The sequence below is a fragment of the Pan troglodytes genome, chromosome 1, assembly GCF_028858775.2.
Source record: "Pan troglodytes isolate AG18354 chromosome 1, NHGRI_mPanTro3-v2.0_pri, whole genome shotgun sequence".
In the NCBI taxonomy this organism is placed as follows: domain Eukaryota; kingdom Metazoa; phylum Chordata; class Mammalia; order Primates; family Hominidae; genus Pan; species Pan troglodytes.
Window position 1 is genome coordinate 193,072,010 of NC_072398.2, and position 25,900 is coordinate 193,097,909.

General features: G+C 46.0%; 1 protein-coding gene across 13 annotated transcripts in view; it reads left to right on the forward strand.

The window, feature by feature from the left end:
• Positions 1-25,900, forward strand: part of INPP5B (inositol polyphosphate-5-phosphatase B) — an 85,409-nt gene that overhangs the window by 27,876 nt on the left and 31,633 nt on the right. The window lies entirely within an intron of this gene.

Consider the following 25,900-nt stretch of genomic DNA (forward strand, 5'->3'; position numbering starts at 1 on the left):
GAATGTCTGCTGTGTACCAGGCATTGTGCTAGGTTCGTGACCCATGTAGATTGTATTTGTTTATCCTTTTGAGGTCTCCGTAAATATGGTAGCATTACTTCCATTTTACAAATGAGGAAGCAAATTAAGTAATTTGTTTGAGGTTTCATAAGAGGTGATGGATGGAGTCAGTAACATCACCAGCTCTATTTTATTCCAAAGCCCAAGGCATTTTCCAAAACAGTCTAATGTTTCTTAAAGTGCCAGACACATTATATAGACAGGAAGACACTCAAAATTCAGAGAAATGACTACTGAGAACTTATGTGGCTGGGGAGGGCTTCATGAAGGAGGAGGTGGGAGTTGAGGCTGGGCTTCGAAGGAGAGGTGGCCAAAAAGTAGGAGGAACTTCATATGAAGGCAGGAGTGCGGATGGCATGTGTGAAGAATCTGTCCTTTTAGATCAGGCTGTCTTTGGGTGATGGATTGATGAAGGAGAGTAGAGCCATTTGCAAAGGGCGTCAGATGCCAGTTGAACCAGTTTGGGTCTTAACCTTTACAGGAAGATTTAGAGCAGAGAGATGAAATCAGAGTTTAATCAGGCCAAGTGCAGAGGCTAAATGGGTAGGGAGAAGTGGGAAGATCTCTTAGTTGGGAGACTCCTGAGGTAGCAAGTGAGGAGATGGTAGCCTGGAGGAAGGCAGCTGTGAGACTGAAGAAATGGATGACTAACTCTCTCTGGGGGGCCAAGGAGAGAGGTGAGCCGATGGCAAGACTGTACACCTGACTGATAGGAAGAATGATGGTGCTGGTAATAGGCGGGAGAGCTCAGGGAAAGAGTCCAGAATCAGACTACAGTTTTACCTGGGTCCCCCCTGCATACAGAACGTCTTGTAGAAATGCCCAGGGGATGGTGGAGGTGCTGAGCTCAGACAGGGCTGGACAGCCTCATTCATAATCAACCAGGATGGCTGGTGGGTTCCTTGTAGAAGAGGAAGAACAAGGTCTAGATTTGCACTGTCCAATGTGCTAGTCACTAGCCATGTATGGCTATTTTATTTATTTATTTATTTTTAAGAGATGGGGTCTTGCTATGTTGATTGACTAGGCTAGTCTCGAACTCCTGGTCCCAAGCCATCCTCCCATCGTGAACTCCCAAAGTGCTGGGATTACAGGCTAAACTTAATTTAGGTAAAATCAAATTAAAAACTTCAGTTTTTTGGCTGGGCACAGTGGCTCATGCCTGTAATCCCAGCACTTTGGGAGGCCTAGGCAGGCTGATTGCTTGAGGTCAGGAGTTTGATAGCAGCCTGGCCAACATGGTGAAACCATGTCTCTACTGAAAATACAAAAATTATCCGGGTGTGGTGGCGCATGCCTGTAATCCCAGCTACTCGGGAGGCTGAGGCAGGAGAATTGCTTGAACTCAGGAGGCAGAGGTTGCAGTGAGCCGAGATTGCGCTACTGCACTTCAGCCTGAGTGATAGAGCGTGACCCTTTCTCAAATATATATATATATATATTTTTTTTTTTCCCCCGAGACGGAGTCTTGCTTTGTCACCCAGGCAGGAGTGCAGTGGCACAATCTCGGCTCACTGCAACCTCTGCCTCCCGGGTTCAAGCAATTCTCCTGCCTCAGCCTCCCGAGTAGCTGGGATTATCGGCGCCTACCACCATGCCCAGCTAATTTTTATATTTTTAGTAGAGACGGGATTTCACCATGTTGGTCAGGCTGGTCTCGAACTCCTGACTGCCTGATCTGCTTGCCTCGGCCTCCCAAAGTGCTAGGATTACAGGCATGAGCCACTGGGCCCGGTCTCAAGCCATATTTTAAGTGTTCAATATATATTGGACAACACAGTTATAGAATATTTTCATCATCAAAAAAGTTCTATTGGACAGTACTGGTCTAGGGCTTGAGGAGTACCTACAAATAACTAAGGGGCCTGGAGGAGGAAATAGAGCAAAAGGAGACAGAAGGAGCAATTGAATGAAGAAATAATGTTGCTGCCTCTCAGATGATTCTCAAAACAAATGGGGTATTTCCATTTTGGTTTGAATTTATTTATTTTTTCTTTGTATGATGGCATGTTTTAGAAAAAGCCCAGACTGGCTGGACGCAGTGGTTCACGCCTGTAATCCCAGCACTTTGGGAGGCTGAGGCAGGCGGATCACCTGAGGTCGGGAGTTCGAGACCAGCCTGACCAACATGGAGAAACCCCATCTCTACTAAAAATACAAAATTAGCCGGGCGTAGTGGCGCATGCCTGTAATCCCAGCTACTCGGGAGGCTGAGGCAAGAGAATCGCTTGAACCGGGGAGGCAGAGGTTGTGGTGAGCCGAGATCGTGCCATTGCACTCTAGCCTGGGCAACAAGAGCAAAACTCTGCCTCAAAAAAAAGAAAAAAAAAAAAGAAAGAAAAAGAAAAAGCCCAGACTGCAGTGGCTCATGCCTGTAATCTCAGCATTTTGGGAGGTCGAGGTGGGCGGATCACTTGAGGTCAGGAGTTCGAGACCAGACTGGGCAAGATGGCAAAACCCCATCTCTACTAAAAGTTCAAAAATTAGCTGGGTGTAGTGGTGGGTGCCTGTAATCCTAGCTACTTGGGAGGCTAAGGCACAAGAATCGCTTGAACCTGGGAGGCAGAGGTTGTAGTGAGCCAAGATTGCACCACTGAACTCCAGCCTGGGTGACAGAGCGAGACTCCGTCTCAAAAAAAAAAAAAGGAAAAAGAAAAAGAAAAACCCAGACACCAATTCAGTGGTAGGCCTGGCTACCGGATGTTAAAATCAAGGCCTTGCTGCCTATCTTTGTTTTATAGGACTGGGCCTTCAACAGATCTTATTTGGCTTCTAGAACACCTCTTGGTCATGCAGTGAGGGTTACCCTCAAGTTAACCATGGGAAAAGAAGACAGCAATTGTATGAGGCAGACACTGTTATCTTATTCACATGAGGAAGCAGATGCTTAGAGAAGTTAGATAACTTTCTCAATATAACGTGTCTTTGACTCCAAAGCCTGTGTATGTATATAAAACACAAAAAACATGTTATTATAGCTAACTATAGGAAATACATATAAGCAAAAAGAAAAAGAAATCTAATCACTGAGAAATGACTACTGTTAACATTTTGCTGTGCACCCTTCCAGACTTTCCATGTGTCTGTGTCTGGGTCCATACAAATACAGCATATGTGAATATTTATAAGTGTGGTATCTATGCACACAGACATATACTCCAGTCCTTTCTAATGCGTATAGGTATTGTCAGGCCATGCTCATTAACTACCATCCTCAATCCCTTATCAGCAGTTCTGAAGTCCTGAAAGCTCTGAAGGCTGGAACAAATTTTTCTTGTAAGTTTGACCCAAGCTCAATTTGGCAGTAAGACTTGCTTGAACTGACATGAGACTATTTATAGGCTTTGTTTATCTCACTAAGTATTACTCTTCATAAGTTATACTGTGGAAATATGAAAGCGTTTGATTAACTGGGTATTGCCTCAGACCCTGCTGGGGTTGTTATGTAGTATTTGATACAGGTAATGTGTTATCTTCCTAAAATCTCCCACATTCTGAATTCCAAAATGCACTTGGCCCAAGAGGCTTCAGATAAGGGCTTATGGGTCTATATTAGGCTATGTTGCTGCTTGGGCTGAGGAAGGCACCTCGAGGGTCAACACTGTCTATTTAGTGAGGCATGTGAGAGTTTTGGTTCTACACAATATGCAGTACAAAGCACAGAATTTGCAAGAAAAATAGAACACTTGCACTTTTACACATCGCAATCAAGCTGCAGTTGTTACTGTAGCTTGTTGACTTACTAGGTAGGCTGCTCCTAGGGAAATGGTTTCAATTGTCGGCATGAAAGGTGGTCAATGAGAGTACACAGAAAAATCACACTGAGCTTAATCTGCCTGGGGACTGTTTGTTTAGGGTGTGTTTACTGACTGCCTGGTGTGTGCCATATATTGTGGTGAGCTGGGGCCAGAGATAGCACATTGGTCCCTGCTTCCAAGAAGCTAGTGGTCTAGGTGTAGAGGTAAGACAGATAAGAACAATTAAACCCAGGTATGATCCCATTATCATAATGGAACCATTATCATGCCTTGATGGAGGTAAGCACTGAGTTATGTGAGAATGTATGGAGGGGGCCAGAGAAAGTTTTTTGAAGATAACTCCTGAACTGAGTCTTGAAGGATGAGTTTGTAGTTCATCACGTGAAGGTGGAATTGGGATATGGAAAGATATACCCAGGATCAGGGGTGGAGTGAATAGGCAGTGTGTGAAAAGGTAAGTTTGGTGTGACTGGATTGGGAGGTAAGAGAGAGAAGCTTCCAGTGGGGATGGGAAATGGGGCTGGAGAGGAAGTCTGAAGCTATTTATAAAGATCTTTTCATGCAATCCTCAGAGGTTTGGGTTTTGTTCCAAAAATTGTTACCGGAAAGGGGTCCCGAGCCAGACTCCAAGAGAGGGTTCTTGGATCTTGAGCAAGAAAGAATTCAAAGCGAATCTATAGAGTAAAGTAAAGGCAAATTTATTAAGAAAGTAAAGTAATAAAGAATGGCTACTCCATAGACAGAGCAGCCCTGAGGGCTACTGGTTGCCATTTTAATTTTTTAAAATTTCTTGATTATATGCTAAACAAGGGGTGGATTATGTCACGTGCTTCCATGTGAAGAGTCCACCAACGGGCTTTGTGTGAGTAACAAGGCTGTTTATTTCACCTGGGTGCAGGTGGGCTGAGTCTGAAAAAGGAGTCAGCAAAGGGTGGCAGGATTATCATTAGTTCTTATAGGTTTGGGATAGGCGTACAAAGTACATTCTCAAGGGCGGGGAGAATATTATGAAGCACCTTCTTAAGTGGGGGAGTAGAATATATCCTATCAGTTAGGGTGGGGCAGGAACAAATCACAATGGTAGAATGTCATCAGTTAAGGCTATTTTCAGTTCTTTTGTGGATCTTCAGTTGCTTCAGGCCATCTGGATGTATACATGCAGGTCACAGGATATGATGATTTAGCTTGGGCTCAGAGACCTGATATTCCTGTCTTCTTATATTAATAAGAAAAACAAAACAAAATGGTGGTGAAGTGTTGGGGTGGCGAAAATTTTTTAGGGGCGATGTGGAGAGATAATGAGCGATGTTTCTCTGGGCTGCTTCGAGCAGGATTAGGCGTGGCATGGGAACCTACAGTGGGAGAGATTAAACTGAAGAAAGATTTTGGGGTAGGGGGTGATATTGTGGGGTTGTTAGAAGGAGCATTTGTCATATAGAATGATTGGTGATGGCCTGGATGCGGTTTTGTAAGAATTGGGAAACTAAACGGAAGACACAAGGTCCTAATAAGAGAAGGAGAAAAACAGGTATTAAAGGACTAAGAATTGGGAGGACCCAGGATATCCAATTAGAGAGTGCCCAAGGGGGTTCAGCATAATTATTTGATTGGTTGGCGAGTTTTGGGGCTCTATCCTTGAGTTTTTTTATGTTGTCATATACCAGGCCAGATTGATTTAGGTAAAAACAACACTCTTCATTTAAAAAATGTTTTTTGTTGTTTTTGTTTTTGTTTTTTGAGACGGACTCTTGCTTTTTTGCCCAGGCTGGAGTGCAGTGGCGTGATCTCGGCTCACTGCAAGCTCCGCCTTCTGGGTTCACACCATTCTCCTGCCTCAGCCTCCCAAGAAGCTGGGACTACAGGCACCCGCCACCACGCCCAGCTAAGTTTTTGTATTCTTAGTAGAGACAGAATTTCACTGTGTTAGCCAGGATGGTCTCGATCTCCTGACCTCGTGATCTGCCCAGCTCAGCGTTCCAAAGTGCTGGGATTGCAGGCATGAGCCACTGCGCCTGGCCCAGAGTCCCCTTTTTTTTTTAGCAGTGAGTAAGTCGAGGCCTCTGTGATTTTAGAGGAAAGAGAAATGCAAAGCCAGCAATTGTTTGTTAAAGAAGGTTTAGAAACAGCTAGGAGAGAGTGAGTGAGATTGATAGTGTGGTGGAGATAGCTGGGGAGAGGTAGAGGATGGCATAAGAATGGGAATGAGAATAAGAGTGAGTATAAAAGTAAAGAATAGGACTTCATCAGGGTAAAAGTATCGGAGGGTGCCCTGTCAGCAAAGTTCATCTATCCACTCTAAGAGGGAGTCAAGAGTGGTGGATTGTGGATAGTACCAGGAGATATCCGCTACAATGGTTTGGAGGAAAAGTGTAAACCAGCAGTGTAAACAAGGGCAGGGCATTTACAAGTAGTTGAGAATGGTGAATAGGAGTATGACTAGACAGAAGATAGGGATGACAAGTTTTTGGGGCACAGAACAAGTAGTGAGGGTGACTACGTAAAGCCCTATTGCAAAAAGTAGGGTAAGGACGAATAGACCTAATAAAATGAAGGGTTGTATTAGGCTCATAAGGGTTATTACTGCTCTTCAGAAATGCAAATAAGTTTAAGGAAAGTAGGGGTGAATACTTGTGACTTCCAGGAGGAAGAGGAGAGATCAGGCTGGCTGTTTGACGGGCACAGCTTTATTCTGGAATGATGAACCTAATGGTGGGGCATCCTGCAGACGAGCAGCCATTGGGGTACTATAGATGACTAAGTGGGGTCCAGTCCATGGAGGTTGTAGAGTTTGAGGGGTCAGATTCTTAACAAAAACTGATCATCCAGCTAGGGTGTCTTCATATGGCTGGGAATCTGGAGTAGGCAAGAGAAGATGAGCAGCCTAGCGAATTTCCTGTCTAGCCTGCTGGAGGACTGGAAGATAGTTGCCTAGAGGGCTGGTGTCTGGGACGAGGTCAGGGCTGAGCAAGAAAGTGCGTCCGTATAAAAGTTCAAATGGACGGTACCCTGTAGCATCTCTAGGACAGGCTCTAATTCTGAGAAGGGCAAAGTACTGTCCAGTCCTGGCCGTGAGGGACAGAAGTTGGAAAGCTAGCTGCTTCTTTAACTACCTTATCAGCATAAGCGTTGCCCTGAGCAGTGGGATCTGATGCCTTTTGATGGCCCTTGCAGTGAATGACTCCAGCTTCCTTTGGAAGTAAAACAGCCTTGAGAAGAGTATTTATTAAAGAGGCATTAATGATGGAGGACCCTTGAGTAGTGAGGAAACCTCTTTCTGCCCATATAACAGCATGGTGGTGCAGGATATGGAAGGCATATTTAGAGTCAGTATAAATATTGACTCGTAGTCCTTTTGCAAGAATGAGGGCCTGAGTTAAGGCAATGAGTTTAGCTTGCTGAGAGGTAGTGGAGGGGGTCAGAGCAGTAGCCTCAATGATAGATGTGAAAGATACTATAGCATAGCCTCCCTTTGCTGGTGAGTGGCGATTAGGCCTGGTGGAACTGCCATCAATAAACCAAGTGTTATCAGGGTGAGGAACAGGAAAGAAGGAAATATGGGGAAGTGGAGTGAATGTCAGGTGGATCAGAGAGATACAGTCATGGGGATCAGGTGTGGTATCCGGAATAATGTGGGAGGCCGGATTGAAGTCTAGGCCAGGAACAATAGTAACTGTGGGAGACTCAACAAAGAGTGAGTATAGCTGAAAGAGCTGGGGGGCAGAAAGTATATGCGTCAAGTGTGAGGAGGAAAATAGATTTTGAAAGTTATGGGAACTGTAGAGAGTAAGTGGAGCATAGCTTGTGATTTTGAGGGCCTCTAAAAGTATTAAAGCAGCGGCAGCCACCACACGCAGATGTAAGGGCTAGGCTAAAAGAGTAAGGTCAAGTTGTTTGGACAGAAAGGCTCCAGGGCGCGGTCCCGGCTCTTGTGTAAGAATTCCGACCACACAGCCCTGCACTTCAGCTGTGTGTAATGAAAAAGGTTGGGATGAGTTAGGGAGAGGTAGTGTGGGAGCATCTTTTAGGGCTGTTTTTTAAGGAATGGAAAGGGGAGTGGGGAAAGGATTTAGGATTTATGGGGTCAGCTAGGTTTATCTAGAACAGAATAATGGGTTGTGGAGGGAGGTATTGAGGATGGGAGAATATATGGCTTTGGCACCACAGGGTGGATAGGCAAGACAATTTGGTCGATAGGGTGCAGATCCTGAACTAACCTGTAAGACTCGTCTAGTTTTTGGACAGGTAAAATGGGGAATTGTAAGGAGAGTTTATAGGCTTTAAAAGGCCATGCTGTAACAGGTGAGTGATAACAGGCTTTAATCCTTTTAAAGCGTGCTGTGGGATGGGATATTGGCATTGAGCAGGGTAAGGGTGATTAGGTTTTAATGGGATGGTAAGGGGTGCATCATCCGTTGCCAAGGAGGGAGTAGAGGTGTCCTATACTTGTGGATTAAGGTGGGGAGATACAAGGAGAGGATGTGAAGGAGGCTTTGAACTGGGGGAAAAGGAGGCAATGAGGTGTGGCTGTAGCCCAGGAATAGTCAGGGAAGCAGAAAATTTAGTTAAAATGTCTCAACCTAATAAGGGAGCTGGGCAGGTGAGGATAACTAAAAAGGAGTGCATAAAAGAATGTTTTCCAAGTTGGCACCAGAGTTGGGGAGTTTTAGGAGGTTTAGACGCCTGGCTGTCAATACCCACAACAGTTATGGAGGCAAGGGAAACACGCCCTTGGAAAGAAGGTAATGTGGAGTGTGTAGCTTCCGTATTGATTAAGAAGAGGATGGACTTACCCTCCACTGTAAGAGTTATCCAAAGCATCTGTGATGGTCCTGTAGGCTTCCGAGGCGATCGGGCGGTGTCAGTCTTCAGCCGCTAAGCTGAGACGATCTGGGAAGGAGTCAGTCAGAGAGCCTTGGGCCAGAGTTCCAGGGGCTCTGGGAGTGGCTGCTGGGTGAGTTGGACAGTCCGATTTCCAGTGGGGTCCTGCACAGATGGGACACGGCTTAGGAGGAATCCCGGGCTGCAGGCATTCCTTGGCCCAGTGGCCAGATTTCCAGCACTAGAAGCAAGATCCTGGGGAGGCGGTCCTGGAGGAATGCCTGACCCCTGAGGTTTAGGCGTTTTGAAGTTCTTGTGTGCTGGAGATGTAGCTGGGGTTTCTCTCACAGCGGAGGCAAGTAATTACAACTCTTCTGTATTACTGTACCCCTTGAAGGTGAGGTCAATTAAGTACTGTTGGGGGGTTGAAGGCCAGAATCTAATTTTTGGAGCTTTTTCTAATGTCAGGAGTGGGTTGGGTAATAAAATGCGTATTGAGAATAAGACAGGCTTCTGGCCCCTCTGGGTCTAGGGCGGTAAAGCATCTAAGGGTTGTTGCCAAACGGGCCATGGACTGGGCTGGGTTTTCATATTTGATGAAAAAGAGCCTAAACGCTAACTGATTTGGGAGAGGTTGGATAAAGAAAAAGGAGGATTAACCTTGGCTATGCCTTCAGCTCCAGCCACCTCTCTGAGAGGAAATTGTTGGGCAGGTGGGGGAGGGCTGGTCACGGAATGAAACTGTAAGCCAGACCGGGTGTGAGGAGGGGAGGTAATAGAAGGGTTATAGGGTGGGGGAGCAGAGGTTGAAGAAGAGTTGGGAGCTGGCTCGGCCTGGCAAGGAGCAGCCTGGGGAGGAGGGTAGAGGTCAGATGGGTCTGTAGAAAAGGAGGATTCCCAGGATTCAGAGCTTGGGGTGGAGACCGAAGGAACAGACAGGAGAGAAAGGAGAAAGCTTTGGGATGAATCTCATTGGGAACAGAGATTAGGAAGGGACCGATGTGTAAAAGAATGCCTGGACGTCAGGCACCTCAGACCGTTTGCCCATTTTATGACAAGAATTATCTAGATCTTGTAGGATGGAGAAATCGAAAGTGTCATTTTCTGGCTATTTGGAATCATTGTCAAGTTTGTATTGGGGCCAAGCGGTGTTGTAGAAGAAAATAAGACGCTTAGGTTTTAGGTCAGGTGTGAGTTGAAGAGGTTTTAAGTTTTTGAGAACACAGGCTAAAGGAGAAGAAGGGAGAATGGCGAGTGGAAGGTTGCCCATAGTGAAGGAGGTAAGTTTAAAGAGAAAGGTAGAGACATGGAGAAGTGGGTGGGTGAGCAGCCCTGGGCTGCAATGTGGGTGAGCAGCCAAAGCAGGCATCCCTGCAATTGACTTGCCACCAAGGGAATGTGGGTGAATGACTAAGGCAGGTGTCCCCGCAGTGATCAGACACCAGTGGAGGGTGGGTGAATAATCAGGCAGGCATCTCCGCAGTGATTAAACACCAAGGGAAGACTATCTTCCTGAGTCCGTGACCGGCGCCAGAGTTTTGGGTCCACGGATAAAATGTGTCTCCTTGTCTCTACTAGAGAGGAAAAAGAATTGGAATTGGAAGGACAGGGAGATTGAAGGGTAGCAAGAGAGGAAGATTGAAGGGTAGCAAGAGAGGCATGAGAAGAGTGAAAAGACTGCTTACCCAATTTGAAATTGGTGAGATGTTCCTTGGGCTGGTTGGTCTGAGGACCTGAGGTCACGGAGTGAGGGCGAAGACAGGGGACTGGTCTCCTGAAGGAGTCCTCCTGTCCCGGGTTTTGGCACCAAATGTCACACGCATCCGTGTGAAGAGACCACCAACAGGCTTTGTGTGAGCAACAGGGCTGTTTATTTCACCTGGGTGCAGGTGGGCTGAGTCCGAGAAAGGAGTCAGCAAAGGTTGGTGGGATTATCATTAGTTTTTATACGTTTGGGATAGGTGTACAAAGTACATTCTTAAGGGCGGGGGAGAATATTATAAAGTACCTTCTTAAGGGCGGGGGAGAACATAGCCTATCACTTAGGGTGGGGCAGGAACAAATCACAATGGTGGAATGTCATCAGTTAAGGCTGTTTTCAGTTCTTTTGTGGATCTTCAGTTGCTTCAGGCCATCTGGATGTATACATGCAGGTCACAGGGGATATGATGGCTTAGCTTGGGCTCAGAGGCCTGACAGATTATTCATGCCTCCCCTTTTTAGACCATATAGGATAACTTCCTGACATTACCATGGCATTTGTAAATTGTCAAGGCACTGGAGGGAATGTAGCAATGAGGACGAGGTGGGTCACTCTCATGGCCATCTTGGTTTGGTGGGTGTTAGCAGGCTTCTTTACTTGAGCATGTTTTATCAGCAAGGTCTTTATGACCTGTGCCTTGTGCTGACCCTCACATCTCATCCTGTGACTTAGAATGCCTAACTGTCTGGGAATGCAGCCCAGCAGGTCTTAGCCTTATTTTACCTGGCCCCTATTCAAGATGGAGTTACTGTGGTTCAAATGCCTCTGATATTTCTCCCTCCCTTTTATAAAAGAGCCCTTAATCATAAGGGTTGCAAAGGGATGAAAATCCATCTTCCGTAACTTCTTCATGCTGAATAGTTCGATTATATTCCTGCCTAACTATGAGGGTCTCTTATATTCAGGGTAGAGAGGAGCTCAGTCAGAAAGCAGCAGTATGGCAAGGCCATTCATGTCTCTTGAGTTCCAACAAAAGGTAATATCTGGAAGATTAATAAGTGTTCAATTTAAGAAAACATTCAGTAAGCTTATCGTGCGTTTCTACACAAAGAGTACAACAGCAATGTATTCCACAACGGTAAAGCAAAATAAGTGAAATTATTCCAAATAAACTAAATTAGAAGGCTTTTCATGAACTGGGCAACTGTTGGAACCAAGCCGATATGGGATTGCTAGCTGATTCCAATATATGCCCAGAATTAGAATATTGATCCAGATTTTTACATTACCTATATCTCTTGTTTCTTCTGAGCTGCACCAGAGATCACTAGTTGGTTAATAGAAATAAGTAGGGTCAGTCTAAATTGCAGGAAAAAACTTAAACACAACTGATGAGACTAGAACCTAATAACCATAGGTTTTTTTTTTCTTTCTTTCTTTCTTTTTTTTTTTGAGACAGAGTCTTACTCTGTTGCCCAAGCTGGAGGGCAGTGGTGCAATCTCGGCTCATTGCAACCTCCACCTGCTGGGTTCAGGCGATCCTCCTGTCTCAACCTCCCGAGTATCTGGGATTATAGGCACACACCACCATGCCTGGCTAATTTTTGTATTTTTTTTTTAATAGAGATGAGGTTTCACCATGTTGGTCAGGCTGGTCTTGAACTGCTGACCTCAAGTGATCCACCCACCTCAGCCTCCCAAAGTGCTGGGATTCCAGGTGTGAGCCACCATGCCCAGCCTAACCATAGTTTTTGAAACATATATATTTTTTTCCTCTCTCCAGTCTTTCATTTTTACTAAAGACAAATCATGGTAAGACCGATTTGCTTTATTATACTTGGACTGATTATTTGTATAAAGTGCAGCAAGAATAAATATTTTTTTACATAGGCTTTTAAAATTGGCTTTGATGGAAGTCTGCTTCTTAAGAAATCTTAGATAATACTTTTTTAAAGCTGAGCCCAGCCATGGGTTTGTATCCTGAAGTACCTCTAAGTTGGGTAAATTTCTCTCCTCTTGAGGTTCCAAGATAACTTGGGGCTCCTGGGCCTGTCAGAAAGTGACATTCTTTAATTACCACAGGTCAAGAACCCCGTACAGAGTCTGTAGCCAAGGTATGAGGCCAGTTTTCTCATGGGGCTTTTATTGGCTCTGTTAGTCAAATTTGATTCTTTAAAGGAAAACATACCATTCCAGTCAAAGCCTTGGTAAAATAACCAATTTCTCCAACTGTGTCCTATTGCAAAAAGAAACAGATTCTTATTGCACTTACGCAAATAATTATATTGTGAGTTGAGAATACTCACAAATAGTTTCCAAATTCTGAGAAATTAGGTAGAGTGAAACAAATACGGTCTAAATTTTGTTCACAGGAGTATACTTTACTCAATTTTTAAAAGATGTAAATAGCTCAAAAGAAAAGTTTTCTTGACTCTGAACAACAAAACAAGGGATCAGCAATGTTTTAAGCAAAGTCAAAAAGATTACTTTAGTCTTCTATTAGTTCAGTCCATGCAGTTAACTTCTGTTCTGATTGATATTCATGAACATTTCAGCTTTGCATGAGTCCTGAAAGTTTTTCCTCAATTCTAATGTCACAGTCTCCAAAGTTATTAGAAACCTGCATTCAAGAGCACTTTTCAAATTCCTATAGCTGATTAAAACCACCTTTGAAAGAGGATTAAAACAAGACAACAGTTGTCTGTGGATGACAAAATGTTTTAAGGCAGCCACAGTCAAAAACACAACTGACAAAGAAATTTGGTTACCACGGTGGCATGTAATAATTTTACATAACAATTGTAATTATTAGTAACATACACTAAGTCATGACAGAATTATAGGAGTTTTCCATAATTTTGGAACATATACCAATAACATATTTTTGTTTGTTTATTTATTTATTTTTGAGACAGAATCTTGCTTTGTCACCCAGCCTGGAGTGCAGTGGCACAATGATCTCAGCTCACTGCAACCTCTGGCTACAGGGTTCAAGCAATTCTCCTGCCTCAGCCTCTCAGATAGCTGGGACTACAGGTGTGCACTACCATGCCTAGCTAATTTTTGTATTTTTAGTAGAGATGGGGTTTCACCATGTTGGCCAGGCTGGTCTTGAACTCCTGACTTCAGGTGATCCGCCTGCCTTGGCCTCCCACAGTGCTGGGATTACAGGCTTGAGCCACCATGCCTGGCCTCAATAACATATTTATGCAAATACAGCCCAATGAAAGCCAGACACTATTTCATATTTGACAATGCTTCCTTTATGATTTATATACCAAATAAGCCAAACTTCACTTTGCATTAGTATACTATTAATGTTAAACCCAATTCTTAATAAAACCTTATAGACAAATCTATCCAACTTTAATGCCTGACCATAAGGTAAGATTTTCATTAACCTTTTATAACCCTTTACATTTTTTTTTTTTTTGAGATGGAGTTTTGCTCTTGTTTCCCAGGCTGGAGTGCAGTGGCACGATCTTGGCTCACCGCAACCTCTGCCTCCTGGGTTCGAGCTATTCTCCTGCCTCAGCCTCCCGAGTAGCTGGGATTACAGGCATGCACCACCACACCTGGCTAATTTTGTATTTTTAGTAGAGATGGGGTTTCTCCTTGTTGGTCAGGCCGGTCTCGAACTCCCAACCTCAGGTGATCCGCCCACCTCGGCCTCCCAAAGTGCTGGGATTACAGACATGAGCCAACGTGACTGGCCAACCCTTTACAATTTTTTTTGTTGAAGAGCAGATTAGTGCTCTAAGAAAAACTTACTGTACTTTTATTCTAATATTTAATTTACAGAAAAACTGAATAATACTCTCTTAACTTTAGCCAGTATGTTCACATACAGAATTTCATTTACAAGATTAACAAACTCTTAAACTTTCAGTTTTATTCTATTTAACTTAAACAATCCTTTAACCCTTTAGGCGAAAAAAAAATCCACATTTCCGTGACTTCTTATTTATTTATTTATTTATTTTTTTTTGAGACGGAGTCTTGCTCTGTCACCAGGCTGGAGCTCAGTGGTGCGATCTCGGCTCACTGCAATCTTTGCCTCCTGGGTTGAAGTGATTCCCCTGCCTCAGCCTCCTGAGTAGATGGGACTACAGGCGCGCATCACCACGCCTGACTAATTTTTTGTATTTTAGTAGAGACAGGGTTTCATCATGTTGGCTAGGCTGGTCTCAAATTCCTGACCTCGTGATCTGTCTGCCTTGGCCTCCCAAAGTTCTAGGATTACAGGCATGAGCCACCATGCCTGACTGACTTCTCATAATCTTTTATGAAAAACACATTTCAGTTTCTTTACACACCTTGCATGTAAAACTGTTTTTATTTCCCAAAGATTACTTAAGTCATGTGAACTAAAAGGCATTACACTTTTTACTTTTCTGACAAAAAATATTTTATTTAAGCCTTTTTCTTTTTTTGGACAGAATCTTGCTCCGTCAAGTATAATGCCGTGATCTTGGCTCACTGCAACCTCTGCCTCCCAGGTTCAAGCAATTCTTCTGCTTCAGCCTCCCAAGTAGCTGAGATTACAGGCATGCACTACCATGCCCAGCTAATTTTTTTTTTTTTGAGACGGAGTCTCGCTCTGTTGCCCAGGCTGTAGTGCAGTGGCACGATCTCAGCTCACTGCAAGCTCCACCTCCTGGGTTCATGCCATTCTCCTGCCTCAGCCTCCCAAGTAGCTGGGACTACAGGCACCCACCACCATGCCCGGCTAGTTTTTTGTATTTTTTAGTAGAGACGGGGTTTCACCGTGTTAGCCAGAATGGTCTCAATCTCCTGACCTCGTGATCCACCCGTCTCGGCCTCTCAAAGTGCTGGGATTACAGGCGTGAGCCACTGCGCCCGGCCCCATTTTTATTTTATTTCTTGATTGTATGCTAAACGAGGGGTAGATTATTCAAGCCTCCCCATTTTAGACCATATAGGGTAAGTTCCTGACATTGCCATGGCATTTGTAAACTGTCATGGCGCTGGTGAGAGTGTAGCAATGAGGATGACCTAGGTCATTCTCGTGGCCATCTTGGTTTGGTGGGTTTTAGCAGGCGTCTTTACTGCAGCCTGTTTTATCAGCAAGGTCTTTATGACCTGTGCCTTGTGCCGACCCTCATATCTCATCCTGTGACTTAGTATGCCTAACTGTCTGGGAATGCAGCCCAGCAGGTCTTAGCCTTATTTTACCTAGCTCTTATTCAAGATGGAGTTGCTCTGGTTCAAATGCCTCTGATAAAATGATTTAAGTTATTGAGGGATTTTACCCACAGTAGTGACGTGTCCGGATTTGTGTTTTCTTTTCTTTCCTTTTTTTTTTTTTTTTTTTTTTGAGACAGGGTCTCACTGTAGTGCCCAGAGTGGAATGCAGTGATACAATCATGGCTCACTGCAGCCTCGAGCTCCCTGGCTCAAGCTGTCCTCCCCCTTCACCTCCTGAGTAGCTGGGACTACAGGTTTGCACTACCATGCCCAGTTAATTAAAAAAATATATTTTGGGAGGCTGAGGTGGGTCGATCACCTGAGGTCGGGAGTTTGAGACCAGCCTGACCAACATGGAAAAATCCCATCTCTACTAAAAATACAAAAATTAGCTGGGTGTGGTGGCACATGCCTGTAATCCCAGATACTCAGGAGGCTGAGGCAGGAGAATAGTTTGAACCTGGGAGGTGGAGGTTGCAGTGAGCCGAGATTGTGCCATTGCACTCCAGCCTGGTTAACAAGAGCGAAACAACATCTCAAAAAAAAATTTTTTTTTTTGTAGAAATAGGGTTTTACCATGTTGTCTTGGATTCCTGGACTCAAGCAATCCTCCTGCCTCAGCTTCTCAAAGCCTTGGGATTACAGGCATGAGCCACTGTGCCCACCCAGATTTGTGTTTTCTTCTAGGTGTTGGCAGAATGGGATTGGAGGAGGTGAAAATGGAGGTAGGAAAATCATTAAGTGGGCTTTCCAGAAACATTAAGGGCCTAAACTAAGGCATGACAGTAGGGATAGAGAAGACAGTCCGATATAAAAATATTTAAGAGAGGCTGGGTGAGGTGGCTCACGCCTGTAATCCTAGCACTTTGGGAGGCCAAGGTGGGTGGATCACTTGTAGTCAGGAGTTTGAGAGCACCATGGCCAACATGGTGAAACCCCGTTTCTACTAAAAATACAAAAATTAGCTGGGTGTGGTGGTGCATGCCTGTGATCCCAGCTTTCTTGAGAGGCTGAGGCAGGAGAATCGCTTCAACTCAGGACACAGAGGAGCCGTGAGCTGAGATCACGCCACCACACTCCAACCTGGGCAACAGAGTAAGACTCTGCCTCAAAAAAAAAAAAAATTTAATAGAGGATTCATAAGACTTGGTGACCGAACATGGGGAAAAAAGGAAAAATATCTATTGTCACCTATTAGATTGGGTGACAAAAAGATTGGAGGTCTGAGGTTAGAAAAAGGGCAGAGTGGGAGTAGGGAAGCAGGAGAGGAGAAAAGACAGGAAGCTGTGGCCAGAGGGGGAACTATGGGGCTGTGTAATGGCAAATCTGGTCAAGAGCTGCTCTGACAGCCAGCTTCTGTGCCAGGTTCTAGAGAGGAGATTCCGAGAAGACTGCCCTGTGGCTGGAAATCCCCCACATCATGCCTTAAAGTTTCCATAGGTAGTGTAATGAGTGAAGATGTTCTAGTCCTTGCTGGACTGTCCTGAGAGACCCCCTGTGAGAAGACATCGACAAGATGCAGGGCCATTTTCCCATCAGTACGCTATGTACCCCTGGCCGTGAGCTGAATCCACAAACTGTCAGCCCTTAGGAGATGACCTTTCAGTCTGCTAGGAAGTACCTAAAGAAACATCCTGAGAGAGTCATTAGAAACCACTGACATGCAGAAGCAGAGCACTTCCTCATAACTCCTTAGTTTGAAAAGTGCAGGTGCCTTTCCATATGGTAAAGGCCCCTGAAATTTTGATATTTAAAATCCCCACTTTATAGATGAAGAAACCGAGACCCAAAGAGCAGAAGTGACTTCTCATGTCACACAGGAAGATAGTAGTAGAGCTGGACGTCAGCTGACATTTCCTGATACTTTGCTGTACTTAATACATAGAGTGCCTGCTGTGCACTGGGCAAGGAAGCAGAAGAAAGAAGACCAAGTCCCTGCCTCGCAGAGCTCACGATTTAGTGGAAATGGCATCCAATAATAATGAATAAATATAAGATTTAATATCAGGTCGGGCGTGGTGGCTCATGCCTGTAATCCCGGCACTTTGAGAGGCCGAGGCAGGCGGATCACCAAGTCAGGAGTTCAAGACCAGCCTGACCAACATTGTGAAATCCCATCTCTACGAAAAATACAAAAATTAGCTGTGTGTGGTGGCGCATGCCTGTAATCCCAGCTACTCAGGAGGCTGAGGCAGGAGAATCGCTTGAACCTTGGAGGCAGAGGTTGCAGTGAGTTGAGATCGTGCCATTGTACTTCATCCTGGGTGACAAGAGAGAGACTCTGTCTCAAAAAAAAAACAAAACAAAAATTAGCTGGGTGTGGTGGCATCTACCTGTAGTCCCAGCTACACAGGAGGCTGAGGTATGAGAATTGCTTGAACCCAGGTGGCAGAGGCTGCAGTGAGCTGAGATTACCCCACTGTACTCTGGCCTGGGTGACAGAGTGAGTAAGACTCTGTCTCAAAAAAAAAAAGAGAAAAAAAAAAAGAAAAATTCAAGGTAAACATGGAGATCTGTGGGAACACCAGACAAACTTCCAGTTGAAAGTAGTTTGGCCGGGCGCAGTGGCTCACGCCTGTAATCCCAGCACTTTGGGAGGCTGAGGCGGGCAGATCATGAAGTCAGGAGTTCAAGACCAGCCTGACCAACATTGTGAAACCCCGTCTCTACTAAAAATACAAAAATTAGCTGTGTGTGGTGGCGCACGCCTGTAATCCCAGCTACTCAGGAGGCTGAGGCAGGAGAATCGCTTGAACCTTGGAGGCAGAGGTTGCAGTGAGTTGAGATTGCACCATTGCACTCCATCCTGGGTGACAAGAGAGACTCTGTCTCAAAAAAAAAAAAAACCGAAAACAAAAATTAGCTGGGTGTGTGGCATCTGCCTGTAGTCCCAGCTACGCAGGAGGCTGAAGCACGAGAATTGCTTGAACCCAGGAGGCAGAGGCTGCAGTGAGCTGAGATTGCCCCACTGCACTCTAGCCTGGGTGACAGAGTGAGTGAGACTCTGTCTCACAAAAAAAAAAAAAAAAAAAAAAATTCAAGGTAAACATGGAGATCTGTGGGAACACCAGACAAACTTCCAGTTGAAAGTAGTTCAGCCAGGCACAGTGGCTCACGCCTGTAATCCTAGCACTCTGGGAGGCCAAGGCGGGCGGATCATGAAGTCAGGAGATCGAGATCATCCCGGCTAACACGGTGAAACCCCGTCTCTACTAAAAATACAAAGAAATTAGCTGGATGTGGTGGCGGACTCCTGTAGTCCCGGATACTTGGGAGGCTGAGGCAGGAGAATGGCGTGAACCCGGCAGGCGAAGCTTCAGTGAGCCGAGATCGTGCCACTGCACTTCAGCCTGGGCGACAGAGCAAGACTCCATTAAAAAAAAAAAAAAAAAAAAGATGAAATGGAAATCTTTTTATGTGTATTATTTTTTCAAATTGCTACTAAGTTGTTAGGACTTAAATACTTATTTGGCCCTAACTACTTAAGTAGAACTGTTAGGGATTCCTTTTGGCCTAGAGGTACCTTGAGAAAATTATTATTATTATTATTTTGAGGCAGAGTTTCGCTCTTGTTGCCCAGGCTGGAGAGCAATGGTGCGATCTTGGCTCACCGCAACCTCTGCCTCCCAGGTTCAAGCGATTTTCTTGCCTCACCTTCCCGAGTAGCTGGGATTACAGGCATGTGCTACCACGGCTGGCTATTTTGTATTTTAAGTAGAGACGGGGTTTCTCCATGTTGGTCAGGCTGGTCTCGAACTCCCAACCTCAGGTGATTTGCCACCTCGGCCTCCCAAAGTGGTGTTGGGATTACAGGTGTGAGCCACTGCGTCTGGCCTCAGAATTGTTAATCAGGACCCCCATGGAACACCATTATCAACTAGAGTACAATGCTTCTGTACAGTTCCACTTGCCTTTAGTCTTTTTTTTTGACAGTTTCACTCTTGTTGCCCAGGCTGGAGTGCAATGGCGCGATCTCGGCTCACTGCAACCTCCGCCTCTCGGGTTCAAGTGGTTCTCTTGCCTCAGCCTCCCAAGTAGCTGGGATTACAGGCATGCGCCACCACACCTGGCTAATTTTGCATTTTTGGTAGAGATGGGGTTTCTCCATGTTGGTCAGGCTAGTCTCGACCTCCCGACCTCAGGTGATCCACCTGCCTCAGCCTTCCAGAGTACTGGGATTACAGACGTGAGCCACTGCTCCTGGTGCCTTTAGTCTTATAGATACCACTCATTTCTAAAGTTACTTAGGTAAACACTTTTTCCCCTACTCCCTTCAATGAGGTGGTTTCATACCTTTGTGATATAGGTTAGACACTTTTGTCATTTTCTGCATTTTACTCCGGAATCTCCTGACGTCCTAAATGATTTTTTAAAATTTTGTATACATTAAGGTTCATTCTTTTTTTTTTTTTTGAGACAGAGTCTCACTCTTTCGCCCAGGCCAGAGTGCAGTGGCGCGATCTCGGCTCACTGCAAGCTCCACCTCCTGGGTTCACACCATTCTCCTGCCTCAGCCTCCCGAGTAGCTGGGACTACAGGTGCCTGCCACCGCACCCGGCTAAATATTTGTATTTTTAGTAGAGACGGGGTTTCACCGTGTTAGTCAGGATAGTCTCGATCTCCTGACCTCGTGATCCACCCGCCTCGGCCTCCCAAAGTGCTGGGATTACAGGCGTGCGCCACCGTGCCCGGCCAAGTTTCATTCTTTGTGTTGTAAACATCTGTGGGTTTTGAAAGCTATAGATAGTACCATGTATCCACCATTATAGTTTCTTTTGAGTATAGTTTTGCTGTCCTAAAAAGTCCCCTGTTCTTCATTTATTTGACCCCACCCTCACCCCCAAAACCCCTGGCAACCATTGATCTGTTTACCGTCTCTATAGTTTTGTCTTATCCAGAATGTTGTGTAATTGGAATCATATAATAAATAGCCTTTTCAGATGGACTTCCTTCACTCAGCAATATGCATTTAAGATTCATTCATGTATTTTCATGGCTTGATAACTAATTTTTTTAATTGCTTAATATTTTATTATATGGATGTATCACAGTTTATTCATCTGTTGAAATATATCTTGGTTGCTTCCAGTTTTTGGTGATTTTAACGCTGCTATAAACTTTTCTGTGCAGGTTTTTATGTGTACAAAAATTGTTTTTCTTGCCGTATTTTTTAGAGGTGGGATCTCCCTCTGTCACCCAGGCTGGAGTGCAGTGACAAGATCACACCTCACTGCAGCCTTGAACTCCTGGGCTCAAGTAACCATCCCTCCCCAGCCTCCCAAGTAGCTAGGACTACGGGCATGTGCCACTACTTTCATCTTATTTTATTTTTATTTTTATTTAATTTAATTTTATTATTATTATTATTTTTTTTTTTATTGATCATTCTTGGGTGTTTCTCGCAGAGGGGGATTTGGCAGGGTCACAGGACAATAGTGGAGGGAAGGTCAGCAGATAAACAAGTGAACAAAGGTCTCTGGTTTTCCTAGGCAGAGGACCCTGCGGCCTTCCGCAGTGTTTGTGTCCCTGGGTACTTGAGATTAGGGAGTGGTGATGACTCTTAACGAGCATGCTGCCTTCAAGCATCTGTTTAACAAAGCACATCTTGCACCGCCCTTAATCCATTCAACCCTGAGTGGATACAGCACATGTTTCAGAGAGCACAGGGTTGGGGGTAAGGTCACCGATCAACAGGATCCCAAGGCAGAAGAATTTTTCTTAGTACAGAACAAAATGAAAAGTCTCCCATGTCTACCTCTTTCTACACAGACACGGCAACCATCCGATTTCTCAATCTTTTCCCCACCTTTCCCCCCTTTCTATTCTACAAAACCGCCATTGTCATCATGGCCCGTTCTCAATGAGCTGTTGGGTACACCTCCCAGACGGGGTGGTGGCCGGGCAGAGGGGCTCCTCACTTCCCAGTAGGCGTGGCCGGGCAGAGGCGCCCCTCACCTCCCGGACGGGGCGTCTGGCCGAGCAGGGGGCTGACCCCCCCACCTCTCTCCCGGACGGGGCGGCTGGCCGGGCAGAGGGGCTCCTCACTTCCCAGTAGGGGCGGCCGGGCAGAGGCACCCCTCACTTCCCGGATGGGGCAGCTGGCCGGGCGGGGGGCTGACCCCCCCACCTCCCTCCCGGACGGGGCGGCTGGCCGGGCAGAGGGGCTCCTCACTTCCCAGTAGGGGTGGCCGGGCAGAGGCGCCCCTCACCTCCCGGACGGGGTGGCTGGCCGGGCGGGGGGCTGACCCCCCCACCTCCCTCCCAGACGGGGCAGCTGGCCGGGCAGAGGGGCTCCTCACTTCCCAGTAGGGGCGGCCGGGCAGAGGCGCCCCTCACCTGCCGGACGGGGCGGCTGGCCGGGCGGGGGGCTGACCCCCCCACCTCCCTCCCGGACGGGGTGGCTGGCCGGGGGGGGGACTGACCCCCCCACCTCCCTCCCGGACGAGGTGGCTGCCGGGCGGAGACGCTCCTCACTTCCCAGACGGGGTGGCTGCTGGGCGGAGGGGCTCCTCACTTCTCAGACGGGGCGGCTGCCGGGTGGAGGGGCTCCTCACTTCTCAGATGGGGCGGTTGCCAGGCAGAGGGTCTCCTCACTTCTCAGACGGGGCGGCCGGGCAGAGACGCTCCTCACATCCCGGATGGGGCGGCAGGGCAGAGGTGCTCCCCACATCTCAGACGATGGGCGGCCGGGCAGAGACGCTCCTCACTTCCCAGATGTGATGGCGGCTGGGAAGAGGCGCTCCTCACTTCCTAGATGGGATGGTGGCCGGGCAGAGACGCTCCTCACTTTCCAGACTGGGCAGCCAGGCAGAGGGGCTCCTCACATCCCAGACGATGGGTGGCCAGGCGGAGACGCTCCTCACTTCCCAGACGGGTTGGCGGCCGGGCAGAGGCTGCAATCTCGGCACTTTGGGAGGCCAAGGCAGGCTGCTGGGAGGTGGAGGTTGTAGCGAGCCGAGATCACGCCACTGCACTCCAGCCTGGGCACCATTGAGCACTGAGTGAACGAGACTCCGTCTGCAATCCCGGCACCTCGGGAGGCCAAGGCTGGCGGATCACTCGCGGTTAGGAGCTGGAGACCAGCCCGGCCAACACAGCGAATCCCCGTCTCCACCAGAAAAATACGAAAACCAGTCAGGCATGGCGGCGCGCGCCTGCAATCGCAGGCACTCGGCAAGCTGAGGCAGGAGAATCAGGCAGGGAGGTTGCAGTGAGCCGAGATGGCAGCAGTACTGTCCAGCTTCCGCTCGGCATCAGAGGGAGACCGTGGGGAGGGGGAGGGGGAGAGGGAGAGGGATTTTATTATTTTTTAAGAGATAGGGGTCTCTATTGTCCAAGCTGATCTCAAACTCCTAGGCTCAAGCAGTCCTCCTGCCTCAGCCTCCCGAATAGCTGGGACTATAGGCACAAGCCATGGTGCACCCAGCGTACTTTCAGATCAGTAAATATCTAGGAGTGTCATGGGTAGAACATATGGTAAGACTGTTTAACTTTTTAAGAAACTGCCAAGCTGTCTTCCAAAGTGTCTGTATGATTTTCCATGCCTACTATTAATGGATGAGAGTCATGGCTCCTCTGCATCCTTGTCAGCAATTGGAATTGTCAGCTGGTTTTCTTTTTTTTAAATTTCAGTCATTCTAACAGATGTCCCAATACACCATTACTAACTCAAATGCCTTAGCTCTCTAAGCTTTATTATAGCTCAGTGAGAGTAAAGAAAGAGAAGTAGACTCCAGCTGGGGATTGCATTTCCAGAAATAATTATTAAGTAACTATGGGTTAGTAGAACTCTAGACATAACCCATTCTAGTTCTCCTTTCTTATTTTTGTTATATTTTGGAGACAATGGGAAGATTACCTGAAACATTCCAAAAGAATGCTACAGACTTGAACTTGGATGTTACGTATTTAAACATATAAGGCACACAGGGGCCGGGTATAGTGGCTCATGCCCGTAATCCCAGCACTGGGAGACCTGAGGTCAGGAGTTTGAGACCAGCCTGGCCAACATGGCAAAACCCATCTCTACCAAAAATACAAAAATTACTTGAGTGTGGTGCTGCGTGTCTGTAATCCCAGCTACTCGGGAGGCTGAGGCAGGAGAATAGCTTGAACCCGGGAGGCAGAGGTTGCAAAGAGCCAAGCTTGCGCCACTGCACCCCAGCCTGGGCAACAGAGCGAGACCCTGTCTCAAAAAAGAAAAGAAAAGAAAAAAAAAACATATAGACACATAGGGATTCAGGTTCATTGCGCATTTAATATTGAATTGTGTGACTGCACTGCCTATAATGTGCTGGGTGGTATGCTGAATGATGGGGATACAGTGATGCATAAATCAGACAAAGTCTAGTCCTCAGTAAGCTTACAGTCTAACTGGGAAGAAAAAACACCTACAGTACACAGCAATCAAGACTGTGATGGGGAGTACAGGGAGCTATGGAAACACCAATGTCAGGGCATCTAACCAGCCTAGGAGAGGTTAGAGAAGTCTTCTTGGAGGAAATGACCTCTAAGATATGGCCTATAGCAGGAGTTGGTGAAGTGCAGCCTATAGGCCAAATCCAGCCTGCCATCTGCTTTGGTACAGCTCATGAGCTAAGAATGATTTTTTGCATTTTTAAATGTTTGAAAAGATTCAAGAGAATAATGCTTTGTGATATGTGAAAATTGTATGATATTCAAATTTCAGCATCTATAAATAACATTTCGTTAGAATGCAGCCACACTCACGGCTGCTTTTGCACTATAGCAGCAGAGTTGAACAGTTGCAGGAGACTGTATGACCTGCAAAGCCTAGGATATTTACTCTGTGGCCCTTTACAGAAAAAGTTTACTGACCCCTGGCACAGGATGGGTAGGAGTTAGCCTTATAAAGCAGAATGAAGAAGAGGAAAGTTGCTTTCTGATGGGATCTTTGTATAGCTGCAGTAACCTTAATATGCTTAGAGCATGGCATCAAGGAGGTAGGGGCTGAAGGACTGTGGTGAGTATTGGGGCTAGAGCAGTGGGTAGGATCCAGACTGGGAAGAGCCTTGGCAATTGTATGTATGGATTTGGGTTTATCCAGTATGAAGCCTTTAAAAGATTTAAAGTGATGTGATCCGATTTACTTTTTAAAAAATCCTCTGGCCACAGTGTAGAAACTGGGTTGTAGAGGGTGGGGTGAGAAAAGAGGCAGGGAAACTAGTTGAGGCTTTTATAGTCATTCAGGGGAGATGTTGGTAACCTAGACTAGCACAGTGACACTGGGGATAGGAATATATTGGTTTGAGAGGCATTTAGGAAGCAAAATTGAAAGGCTTTGGTGTCTTAGTTTTTAGCCTTAGTCTATAGGCTGTTATAACAAAATACCATAGACTGAGTGGTTTATAAGCAACAGAGATTTGGCTGGGTGTGATGGCTCACACCTGTAATCCCAGCACTTTGAGAGGCTAAGGCGGGAGGATCATTTGAGCCCAAGAGTTTGAGACCAGCCTGGGAAACATGGCAAAACTCCATCTCTACAAAAAAATACAAAAAGTTAGCTGGGCATGGTGGCTTGTGCCTGTTAATCCCAGCTACCAGAGAGGCTGAGGTGGGAGGATCACATGAGCCCTGGAGGTCAAGGTTACAGTGAACCATGATCAGGCTGCTGTACTCCAGCCTGGAGACCCTGTCTCAAAAAAAAAAAAAAAAAAAAGAAAATAATAAAAAAAATACAGGAAAAACACCACAAAGCAAAAGCAGAGATCAGAGATTTATTTTTTACAGTTTTGGAGGCTGAGAAGTCCAAGATCAAGGTGCTGGCAGATTCAATGTCTGGTGAGGGCCTGCTTTCTGGCTTAGTGGCAGCTGTCTTTTTTCACTGTGTTCTCACATAGCAAAAGGGGAACTCTAGTCTCCTCAACCCTTATAAGGGCACTAATCCCAATCATGAGGGCTCCACCCTTGTGACCTAAACACCTCACATCTAAAGGCCCCAACTCCTAGTATGTTATCTTGGGGGTTAGGATTTCAACATATGACTTTGGGCAGGGGTATAAATAATCAGTCTATAGCATTTGGTGATTGATTGGAGGCATTGAGGTGTAATTATTTTCATGTTCAAATGATTATGCTTTCTTTTTTCAAAAGCTTTTTTCTGGTTCATGTGAATGCATGGTTGAGAAATCCATGTTTAGTAATAGTCTTCGCAGCAAAATTCTTCAGTGGTGTTTCATTCCTCCAGAGCTCCTTCCCATAACTTGGGTTTTAAAATCACATCTCTCTGTGACCGCTTCATGTTGTTCCCTGTTGACAAGAGATCTGGCTTTTAAAGAGCAGAGAAGCTATTGGCAGATTAATTTTCCTTTCCAGGTTTATCTTGGTTTAACGA